At 43.5% G+C, this 12,210-nt stretch overlaps 1 protein-coding gene across 1 annotated transcript in view; it reads left to right on the forward strand.

Moving 5' to 3' along the window:
* The window catches only part of CAPRIN2 (caprin family member 2), a 69,071-nt gene continuing 56,861 nt past the window's right edge, over positions 1–12,210 (forward strand). Inside the window, exon 1 of the mRNA XM_068946516.1 lies at positions 1–243. The gene's annotated coding sequence lies outside the window, so the exon portion shown is untranslated. The remainder of the gene's footprint in view (positions 244–12,210) is intronic.

Consider the following 12,210-nt stretch of genomic DNA (forward strand, 5'->3'; position numbering starts at 1 on the left):
GGGCCGGTGGGCACCGCTGGGTGTTGCCTGGGCGGACGCACCAGGTGCAGCGCTCCTCTCGGCCACAGCAGAGTCGCAGAGGAGGAGAAACGCCTGCAGGCGGGAGAGCTTCGCCACGGTGGCGAAGGGGCCGCAGGTTGCGGCAGGCAGACTTTGCCCGTAGGACATCGCGTGTTGCCGAAGGGCCTGCTAGACTGACCGTCTCTGACTGCTGGGAGTCGTGTTCGGCTTACGGTCTTGGCCGTGAGTATCTTTGTGTCCTTCCTGGTTTGGATGTTGAAATATGTTTTTGGATCTGACTGTTTAATTACTCTCCATCTCAATGAAGTGCTGCTGAACAGAGAAATAAACATACTTTTGCCCGGGCAAAACCTGGGCTTGTAACCAAGTACCATCATATGATTGTGGGGCTTTAACCACCTGATGGTGGTTTGAAGACAACCAGGAAAATCAACTGACAGGTGGGGCTGGGAATTATAGAAAGCCAACCTTTGCTGTTAGTAACGCTTTCTTGCTGACCAGATTAAGAAAAGTATGCTAGAGTGAGTGCTGGAAAGGTAACGTGCCAAACCCTAAAGAGGGGAGAAAGAGAGGTAGAATGTCATGTAGGTACAGGCAGCTCTTGGATCAGCGTGTCTCAGCAGAGCACTTAATCTGTTTCAGTTACCTCTTGCCTATGGAGAACAGCCACTGCGTGATGCTTCCGCTCTGGAGAGGATGGGGTGGGGAGACACTGTCTGTGGGACCCATGGAAAGTGAAGCTCCATTTCTGAGAAGGGGGGGCCAGAAGGTATTCTGGGTATGCAAGGAGTAAGGCCAGGAGGCAGCCTCTGGAGTCTCTTTAGCCACAGGGGAGTTTAAGAGCACTTGTATAACCAGATGTGAGAGCCTGGGGAGCTCAGCTGTGAAGGCTTGACTGTGGCAATACATAACATTGGCATAGTTACCCATGCACCTCTGGCTGCTGCTATTAAGAAGGTCTGACAACAGCTTCAGGGCTACAGGTAATGCTTCTTTGTTGCCTCAGAGATTTGACCTCCTGTTGGCAGAATAAAGTGACTGCTCAGGTTTTAGTTTAATTATTTGTTTGTATTCTGTCTTAATGATGGTCCGTTGTGGCTTTCCTTGTGGGCATCATCATGGCTCCGTGCCTCCAGAAAGGAGGTGAAGAGGGAGCAGAAAGCATTTTGAGTTTGAACAGTGCCCCGCGCAGGTCAAGGGCTGATCCCACTTAGCCAGTATGAATCTGGACTCCATGAGACACTGACTGTTCAGTCAGGCTCTGTGCTGTATCCTCTGACTAATCTGTGTACAGGTGTTTAGCACAGTGGTGATCAGACCCGAGAGCTGCAGGGCCTTCCAGAGCGTGCTCTGGCTGGCCTGGCATTGCGTGCTGTCTTTCAGCCCTCCTGTACGTATTAAGAGTTAGAATATAAAAAGGGGAGAAAGGGGAGAGAAAAGGGGAGAAAAGCAGCAATGCTCCCAGTCTGTAGGACAGGTGGTGTAAAGTTTGGTGACAATCGGGGAATTGTGTGGCAGGGAATTAAGTGACTCGATCGGTGATGAAACTCCCCAAGTGATGTTCCTCATGCCCTTCCCGCCCTGTGGTACCCTGCCAGACACAATGATTCCCTCTTCTTTTGACTTAAGTTCTCCCCTCATATTTGTTCCCCCAGCCACCTGCGTGATTGTTCTAGGGCTGGTACCTTTGCCGGGCTGGTACCTTTGCCAGGCTGTTACCCTTTACAGGGCACAAGTTGGAGAGGCCTCTTCCTTCCCCTGAACAGTTCACTGATTGCCACTTGCCCATAAGCGAGCTGTTCAAGAGGCTGGGGGCACTCCAGCACTCCTTCTTCCCTCGCTGCAATCAAACTCTTGAGGTGTACGAGATCCTAGATGAAAGGTAGAAATACAGAAGACTTTTATTTTTCTGAAATTGGAGGGACCGGAGGCATTATTATAAAATAATAACAACTCCATTATTTTTGAGAGTTGTCATCCAAAATTTCTGTACTGTAGCAAACCTTCTCCCTTGGTGCCTTTAATCTAACAAGGAGGGGAGGTCAAAACTAAGAACACAGAAACATTAGTATTATTATAGCAGTGCCTGGTAGCAACATTTTCATTAAGGACCTCTCAAGAGTTTTCACATAAACGCTTATTTTCAGGTTGTAAAACAGCCATAAAATTCACCTCCTTGCTGATACTAGGTACTTAAGGTCTCAGACTACCAGCACTTCAATTAGATTTCTGGTTGAAGCAGAGTCCTGAAAATCCTCCCACGTGTTCTGATTTGAATTGCATTTTCTGTGGTCTCTGTGCTTTAAAATACAGCGTGGTTCTGAGTGAAATTATTTGTAATGTGCACGTTCTATAGGTTTCCAAATTAAATGCAAAAGCTAGTATATTTGATTCAATATCTTAAAATTTGCTTTCCTTAAAGAAGGTGCTGAGTACACCTGATGGGTGCTGAGTACACATAGCCTCTCCTTGTTTTGAAGATGGTAGTAGAGCCTCTTTAGTAGTGAAAGAATGTGAAGGTGGGACAGCAGGCAGTACAGAGCTAGCACAAAGAAGCCATTGAGCATCCATGAAACAAGTGTACTAATAAGAAGAGGATAGTGCTTGCAGCTAGGTGAAAATCCATTTCTAAGTTGGGGTTCACACACATGTTCATAGCTAGATCTCAATGTTTTGGGGCAAGTTCTTCTATTTGCCTCCCTCAAAAAGTCATATAGTGAAAGTTTGCAATATCCTAAGGGAAAAGGGATTACGATGAACATCTTTAGGCTGCACAGCAAAGGAACTAAGGATGATATTAATGTGTCTAAAGGTAGAGACCTACAGCATGCATGTCTCCTGGTAAAGCTTGGCTTTATTTATAGCCATCTCGGTTTAGGCACAGTTATCTGAAAGGGGCCATTTTAGGAAATACGCCAAAAATCCTGTCTTGGGAACATTTTGAGAACCTGAAATCCAACTGTCAGGTGCATTTTAAAAACATCTATATGGCATCAGTCAAAGCTATCTTGAAAAATCCCCATGCCTGCTTCCTCAGCAGACGGTACTTTGAAAGTGTCTAAATTGTACTGCAAGGTGGAGCTGGCTAAAGGACCCCTTAGGTGGTCATTTCGGTATGCCCTTATGGTCCCATCTCATGGCCAAGTTGAAAATGCCCCAGTGTCCTATCTGCGGATCAGTGAGAGAACACCCAGGCCATAGGGAGTCCAGTCTGAAAACTACAGAAGGTTTTGTCAGTCAGTGTAAATCAGTGTTACTGATTGATTCCAAGACAGATGGCACTAGCTCAAGATTTGGCCACTAAAAGTGGGTGGAGAGTATAAAGAGGTGGAGAGGAATTGCTTCCAGTAGGGCCTTTTAGCAAGGGAAGAGGCTGATGTTCATTCCTGCCTTTTCCCACTGCTGCTGGAGCGCTCTGCAGTGATGTTAGAGCTATAGCTGTGTTCATGGTAGTACTTGCACCAGGTACTTTTATTCTCGGTATGTGGTTGCCCTGCAAGTTTGTAAGAGCTGGATCCCGTGTGGCTGTCCTCCACAGTAAAATAAGCCACAATCCCAGCACCACTGCAAGCTGGTAGATGCAGAGGAAAATCAGAGGAAAGCTTTCTTAGAAGCTGGAATAGAGATGCTAGATGTGCCTCCCCCACTGCCAGACCTGTTCTCAAATATTTAAACTGTCAGGTAGCATGATGCTGTAGCACTTGGCAATGGTGCAACTCATGCTGCTGAACAACTTGCCTTCTGAGATCAAAGAAGTAATTGCTCCCTGATGACACAGGTTGACCTGGCGTATTTGGGCTCTCAACATTCATTTGCCCCCAAGACGTGATTGGTGGGTCCTCCTTCTGCTTGAAAGGGGGCTGACTGGGGACCATGGCCTCTTCCACACTTTCTGTAACAGTGAGAGAAACAGATCTTATACCCACCTACAGTCTTTTTTCAACTCTGCCTTAGGGAGAATATGCATCAGGAGGTAAATCAGTAGGTGGGCTGCTTTGCTGCTAGATCAAGAGACTCTGGCACTCATTCCTCTGAGCAACCGATACCTTCTGTGTGTGTGTGTGTGGTTTTTTTTTAATCTTCACAGAGCAAAAATGTTGGACATGGAGGAGGCATGCATGGCATGTATCTCCTGTAGAGGCCATTAAGTATTAAGGGCCGAATCCTGTTCAAGGATGTGGACCATTTCAATAGAGTCGAAAGAAGCTCTGTTCTTTCATCTGAGAGCAGATGCAAGTTAGATGTGAATCTTGTAGCTGATTCTCAGACATGCCATAACTAGAAGAATCACCAACTTTTGTTCCACTCTGATGAGATTTCACAGCTGTGTACTGCTGCTTATTAGTATCACCTTAATTAGGGCTGAAGGTTACACTTGAACAGCAGTAACATGGTAGTAATTACAACAGAGTTTTGATATAGAATGAGCAGGTCTTCCACACACTGCAGAAACCCTGTTAAAGTAATTAGAAAAATGGAATGGACTGAGTCCAAATGAAATATCACAGACGTGTTATTAATGCCTTCTAGCAGGGATTGCTCTAATGGCAAGACCACTTTGAGAGGAACCAGAGCAAACTGCTGACAGAGTTCTTTACAGAAAGGCAACCTCGTGAAGGTGGCAGAGGGCTAGCTCACAGGGAGCTGATTAGGTCAATGTAAATAACGCGCGGTGAATGCAGCCTCCTTTTATATTTCAGAATGACCGAGCTCCCTGTACCAAAGAACTGCACTGGAGAGAGAAACAGGAGGTACTGCTGCGCAGCGCGAAACAATGTTGCCTGCCGTGCAGGGAGCAAATGTATTAGCGTGGACAGGCCATATCCAGTGGAGCGTGTTTTAAGTGTGTGCGCTTCAGCCTGCCTGCGGCGGTGCAGGAGAAGCAGTGCCGTACATGCCCAGACGGTCACGCAGCCTATCCATGGGCTCCTGCTGATCTAGCTCCAGGGGCAGAAGCAGGGCAGGCATTGTACGGCGTACAGTTGTTCCTGAAGCTGTTGTAGCATGGAGAGCTACTGTAGTTAACATGCGGCTTTACATCCTGAAGAGGCATCACGATTATTGTTCTCCTTTATGCTGGAATGAAATAAATCAGGAATTTAGGAACCTCTTTGTTCCTTTTTCTGTAATTTTTAATGTTCAAAAATTACATAGTTGCTAATACTTAAAATTTAAAGTAGTCATAAACAGAGGTCGAGAAACCTAGTAAGAGAAACCAAATAAAAATTAATCATGTTGTACACTAGCTCCATTAAATAACATCATTTTCTTAGTCTAATCCTTGCTTCTTTTGTCCTTTTCAGTCTTGTTTTTTCTCTGTCTCTATGAGTGTTTCCGTCACTTGTGTCCGTCCCAATGGCTGAGTTTCAGGCACGCTTTTGATGTATGAGTGATAATCATAATGTTGTTGCTGTGCTTTACACCTTTGAGGGTAGAGGAGAGTCCTGATACAAGTTGAGCGTGTAAGATAAGGATCGAATGGAGAAAGAAGAACAGGCAGCAAATGGATTTCGATAAGGGAAGACTGAGCAGAAGAGGCTCTTAGGGAAGAAGTGGGAGAGGAGGGTTTCTTGGTGTGAGGAAGATGAGTTTTCTAAATATAAGAGATGGCAGTAATATAATGCAGTTTACTGCTGCAGATGTAGAAAAATGTGCCTTTTAGGAAAGCTCTGGGAGAATATGGAGAGAAATGTGAGGGGGAACAAAAGGAGAGCTGAGAAATACACGGTCTTTAACACATTTTCAGTAGTGTTAACATACAGTCGCCGTCGGTTGTCACTTTTGCTTTTGGAAGGCAAAAGATTTCTCTGTCAGCAGACAGGAAGTAGCAGTTTGGCCTCACTGGTATTATGGGCTTTCTGTGTGACACAGGCTGTTTGCTAGGCAGGCACTTTCTCCTGTTTTGAAGGCGGATGAGTAAAGAGCCCATCCCCACCGTGTCGCCTCTGATCTTTTATGCAAACTAACCCACGGGTATTGTTGTGCCTGTGTGAATATTGCTCTGTGCTACATTACGTGTGGCTCTGAGGCTTATAGGGAAAGCTCATGAGCCGCAGAACGACTGCGTGGCGACAGCATGGGCCTCTGGAGAAGTTACGCAGCCAAGCTGAGATCAGCTGGAGTAAAGCTGCGGAGATCTCCGGCCTCCCATATTCTCTTCCTTGTGGGGAATTTCTGGCAGCAGTGTCCTATGTAGACTGATCAGACCCCTTTTTACCTGCAGGGAAAATCCCTAAGAAACCAAACAAGAATGATTTTAATACCTGTGCACAAAAGTATGATTCAGACTTCTGCAGGCTTTGAGGGGCAAGGGAGAAGTTTTGGAGGTGAAATTTCTGCAGCGGAGTTTGGAAGGTGGGGAAGATGATTCTGGTAGTCTGCTGTATAGTTAGATAAGGCTTAATTTTCAGATATAAAATCAGGAAAGCCAGGTCTGTCCCTTACATGCAAGTTCTTTATTGTTTCCTATATCCCTTGGGTAAGAGTTAGGTTAAAGCAGTGATATCTGCAAACCGTGAGCTATAGGTAGTTTTCTCTTTATTTTATAACTTGGAGATTATGTATGTGTGAGTTGGCCAAAATAAAAGGTCAGTGTTTTTATGTGGGATTATGTATGCTGGTTGCCTGTGACAGCAGGGGACCCGACTCAGTGACCCAGGAATTCCCTCCCAGCCCTATATTCTGAAATGAGAATGGAGTTGTGATTTTAAACTGTGTAACTTATTGCCTGCCTCCTTGTTTAGAGTGGTTTGTCTAGTTGCAGCCAAGTTTTTGGTCAAACTTTGCTAAAAGCGAGTTCAAAATTATGCTCTCACCTCTGCTTTTGTCTAAACTGGAACAAAGTGGAAATTACTCATTTCTGTTTCAAATTTCCCCCTCATTTTAGAGTATGTGAACATATCTAGCTATCTGAACGTTTCAGAAAGACCCAACAGTCTGACTTCTGTTTCCACTAACATCACAACACCCTGTATTGACAATATAAATCGGCTTTAAAGCGGCTGTAAATGTACAAGTGAAATTTACAGATAGTAAATCAGTATTTATGCGGGCAAGACCCACTGTTGCAATACAGCAGCAGTAGCATAAGTTATACGCATGCATACATTGTAGGAGAGTTTACCCAGAGGCCCTACTAACTTCTGAGTGGCTTCACCCGCTTCCTCCCAACTTCCAACTGCCTTTTCCTTCCCTTGATTGCACTTACTTTTGGGTCTGTGCAAGTTATCTGAGAGCATGGGTTATTCGAGGGTTAGGATAATGTATCTAGAAATGTAACAGAGTTAGGGAACATTTAAGCAAACTCAGCACATACAAGTTCATGGGAGCTGACAGGATGCGCTCATGAGTGCTGACGGAGTTGGCTGATGCCACTGCAAGGATGACTGGGAGAGGTTCCTGAGGACTGGAGGAAAGCAAATGTCACTCCTATCTTCAAGGGCAAGAAGGAGGAGCTGGGTAACTACGGATCGGTCAGCCTTACCTCGATCCCTGGGAGGTGATGGAGTAAATAATCCTGGAAACCATTTCTAGACATACGAAGGACAAGAAGGCCGTCAGGAGTAGACAGTGCAAATTTACGAAGGGGAAAGCACGCTTAATGGACCTGGCAGCCTCTTAAGTTGAGATGACTGGCTTGGTGAATGAGGAGAGAGCAGTGGATGTTGTTATTTTGACTTTAGTAAGGCTTTTGACACAGTCTCCCATAACATCCTCAAAGACAAGCCGATGAAGTATCGGCTAGATAAGCAGACAGTAAGGTGGACTGAAAGCTGGCCCAACTGTTGGGCTCAGAGGGTTGTGATCAGTGGCACAAAGTCCAGCTGGAGGCCAGTCACTAGTGGTGTTCCCTGGGGATTGATACTGGCTCCAATACTGTTGAACATCTCCATTAATGACCTGGATAATAGGGCAGGGTACCCCCTCAGCAAGTTTGCAGACAATATAAAACAGGGAGGAGTGGCTGACACACCAAATAGTTGTGCTGCCGTTCAGAGGGACCTCGATGGGCTGGAGAAATGGGCTGACATATAATATATTATGTTGAGCTCACAGAGCTCAGCAACGGGAAGTGCAGAATCCTGCAGCTGGGAAGGATTAATCTCATGCACGAGCAGCTAACTGGCTGGAGAGCAGCTTTGCAGAAAAGGACTTAGGGATCGTGATGGACACAAGTTGACCAAGAGCCAGCAGTGTGCCCTCGTGGCAAAGGCCAGTGGCCTCATGGCAGAGTCTTGCCGGCAGGGTGAGGGAGGTGATCCTTCTCCTCTGCTCAGCACTGGTGAGGCCACATCTGGAGTGCTGGGTCCAGCGCTAGGCTCCCCAGTACAAGAGAGACATGGAGCTACTGGAGTGAGTCCAGCAAAGACCAGAAAGATAACTAAGGGACTAGAGTGACTGTCATATGAAGAAAGGCTGAGAGAGCTGGGATTGTTTAGCCTGGAGAAGAAATGGCTCAGAGGGGATCTCATCAACGTGTATAAACATCTGATAGGAGACTGCAAAGAAGATAGAGCCAGGCTCTTCTCAGTGGTGCCAATGACAGGACAAGAAGCAATGGCACAAACTGAAACAGGAAATTCTATCTGAACGTAACAAGAAACATTTTTACTGTGAGGGTGATTGAACACTACTACAGGTTGCCCAGCGAGGTTGTGGTCTCCATCCTCGGAGATGTTCAAAATCTGACTGGACGTGATCCTGGGCAGCCTGCTCTATGCGACCCTGCTTTGAGCAGGGTTAGATTAGACGATCTCCCGAAGCGTCTTCCAACCTCAACTATTCTGGGATTTTTGTGATAACAATGCTACACATCCTACTGAAAGGGTATCCTTACGGTGTTACGAGAATGACCTATTTCAGTTTGTCTTAACTGCTTCTGTAAACACCACACAGGTAAACGAAGCCCACGGTAACATAGAAAGTACCTACTCAGTGGGGTGGTGCACTATAACCATATAGCTTTATGTTTACAAATTTGTTAGGGCTTAGATATGTGTGCATTAGCAAACGGATGAATCGTTTGAGATGTTACTGACTAATAAATCATGACAAGCTTGTTACAAGCTACTGTCAGAGTTTCTCTGCCAGAGGTCAGGCTGCTGAGGGAAAGGGCTGTGTGAGGGAAACATGGCAGTGGTAGCACACTCGGAAGGTCTAATCCTCGCTCTGGCTTGGCAGTTGTAGCGACTGAAGCTGTACTATGACTTCTGCTCCATCTTTTCCACTATTTTGTTTGTTTTAACAAGTAACTTTAAAGATACGAAATTTAGGACTTGAATCAGGAAACACTGTGTAACGATTTGGGGGATGGATCAAGCCATATACCCAGTTCTACATATCTGCAGAGTTAGAGCTGTATTTATCATGGCGCTTTAAAAAATATTTATGGAAATGTCTTAAAATCAACACAAGTAAAACAGCTTATTAGCAAGGGCTATTGCCAGTAGCATGAGATAAAATAGTAAAGGTTGACACAACACTGGAGATCCTCTAGAACCTCTACTTAATTTCAAAATTTCTTATCTCAGTTTTTCTAAAGGTTCGTTTGTTTTTAAATAAAAAAGCATATAATATTGATTGTGGATCATGCTGACGTATGCTGACGACTACAGCATACTTTCAATCATAGTCCTTTTTTAAACACAATACAAGGAGAAATGCGATTTCTGCTTTCGGGACTGCCTTTCTGTCATTTGTTGTAAGCTGTAAATTCATTTCAATTTTCAAATTAGTTGAAGCCCAGCAGAATAAATAAAACAGGTTTTGCTTTTTAAAAAACACATTCACTATCATTTATACCTGCCTTAATATCTAAATAGCAATAACAATGATTCAGTCTTCAGTATTTTCATTTAGTAATTATAACCATTCACTGGGCTAAAAGTGTTTAAAGGAAATTAAATGTGCAAGTAATAGGCCTCATGACTATGCAACGAAGTAACAAATTTTCAAATCACATACTTTTTAAGCATGTGTGGTAGCTGACTGTTCTGTATTATCTATTTAGAAATCACTGTCACAACTCTTATTAACGTAGGAGGTAGAAAATGAATGTATAATAATTTCAATCAACTTTGTAATTTTTTAAAACATTGCTTTTAAACTCTCTATTATCACAGGCAAAATGACAAAGTCAGTTCCACTTAATTTATTTCATATGTTATTCCATCAGCATCACAAACAGTTCATTGTTACATAGCTCTCTAGATAATGAGTTCACGACATCTTTTCCTTTGTGCAACGCTTCATCCGTGCGCTGCACACTGCCTATTGCGCAGCTGTCTGATGAGAAAGGGAAGCAGTTAGCCTAGGATACTAAAAAGAAGTAGCGTCACTGAAACAACGTACAGGTGATGTCCCACAAGGACAATGGACTGTTTGGAGGATGACAAGAAGAGGAAGCGATGAAACTAACAGATGATTTAGAAAAAAATAAAATAAAACATTTCAACTTCCCTCCCTCATCAAGACGCAACACATCACTACCAGCGTTCTCTTCCAGTTTGGAAAACTTCTTGACAACCATCAGATTCCCATAAAAAGTGCTGGATACAATTAACTAAGCTCTGTCTATGGAATCCTGTACTTAACAGTGAGCTGCTGGAACAAAGATTAAACTGAGCTTAACAAACCACTTACTAGCTATCCAGTATACTTTAAAAATGTCTAAAGAAATCTAAAAAACTAACTAGATAGGTACCTAAGCATGTTTAAAATTAGATTGATGTCAGTTGAATTTCCTGTGCACTTCAAGTTAAGTATGTGCTTTGCTTGTTTGGCAACACAATGATCACAAACCCTGTGATGCTTCTCAGTCTACCAAGCGAATGTGAATGCCCTGTGCCACACATGCATGCACGCACGCACGCTGAAGCATATGTTTAACTTCTGATAATTGAAATGTAAAATAGCAGCAACTTGGTTTCAGATAATTATGGTGAATATAACATGAAGGTTTAAATGCAATTATAGAAAACATTATCAGAATCTGGCTTCAATATTTGGATTTCTATTCTTTTAATTTCTCCTGTGGCAGCTCTGGGCTGGCTCTCAAGATGAGAGGAAACGCTATGGTTATGATGCAATAACATTGTTATCACTTTAAGCGTACTGCTATGATCCACACATGTCAATGCTTACAGCAATGTGACAGTTTGATTCCACAGTTTTCTGCAACGTCGTCAGACGTAATTCTCTGCATAGTTCCTTCCTTGCGGAGGAGCATGTTGCTTGGAAGGCTGAGAAGGCATCTAGTCAATTTGCTCAAGTTAAATAGGCTACTTTGCATAATTTTTTTGTCCTTGAGACCAGTTTTCAAGGGATGTTCCCGTGAAAAGTTCGGCTCAACTGAGCCTCGAGGCTTGAATGGTGTTCCTAATTATAGCAGTAACATCAGCTAAATCTGAAAAATACAGACAGACATGTTTTGTACCCAATAATTTTTCAATGAGAAGATGAAGTCTATATATAGGATTTCAGAGTAAATAATTATATATTGATTAGCAGGAAGAAAAACCCATTTGTAGGGGGTGGAGGAGAAGGAAAGCCTCAGAAAAACATTTTCTTTAAGTCCTGTTGAAAAAAAAAAGGAGGCAAATTAGGCCACTAATTTAGGTTCCACCTGAAGGAGCATTTGTAATTGGAAGGGTCTGGTGTGTTGTGGTCTCTGCTGCATCACACCATGCAGGTGAAAGAGCAGAAGAGGAGCTGAGCAGCACGGTATTGTCCTCGGTGGAAACCTTATATGCTTGGGGATAGCCAGCTCTGTGGACCCTCTATGTCACTTGAGAAGAAAAGCAGCTATTAATTTAGTCTGAGACATAGCTCATAAGCCAATGAAGTAAGATTAAAAAAAAAAAACCAATTAGTTATAAATTATAAGGACATTTTGTATGGCCATGCGTATCTTCTTTATAAAATCAAAGTCAATAGTGCAGTTTCTAGAGAATGTTAAGGTTCTCTGAGATTTTTCTGTGTATTTTCTATATTCTGTTTCTCTGTAGAGAGCAGAAATATCTACCTAACTTAATGTACCTCAGTTTTAGAGAACTTCCTGTAATGGCACAATACACTTGAACTAAAGGGAAAATAAACTTTTTGACATGAGCTTAAAAAATGTATAGCTGCAACTCGTAAACCTTTGGCAATGTAAAACTAAGAACAAGAGAAACAGTATCATGGATAGGC

This window comes from Struthio camelus, chromosome 1 (genome assembly GCF_040807025.1).
Source record: "Struthio camelus isolate bStrCam1 chromosome 1, bStrCam1.hap1, whole genome shotgun sequence".
In the NCBI taxonomy this organism is placed as follows: domain Eukaryota; kingdom Metazoa; phylum Chordata; class Aves; order Struthioniformes; family Struthionidae; genus Struthio; species Struthio camelus.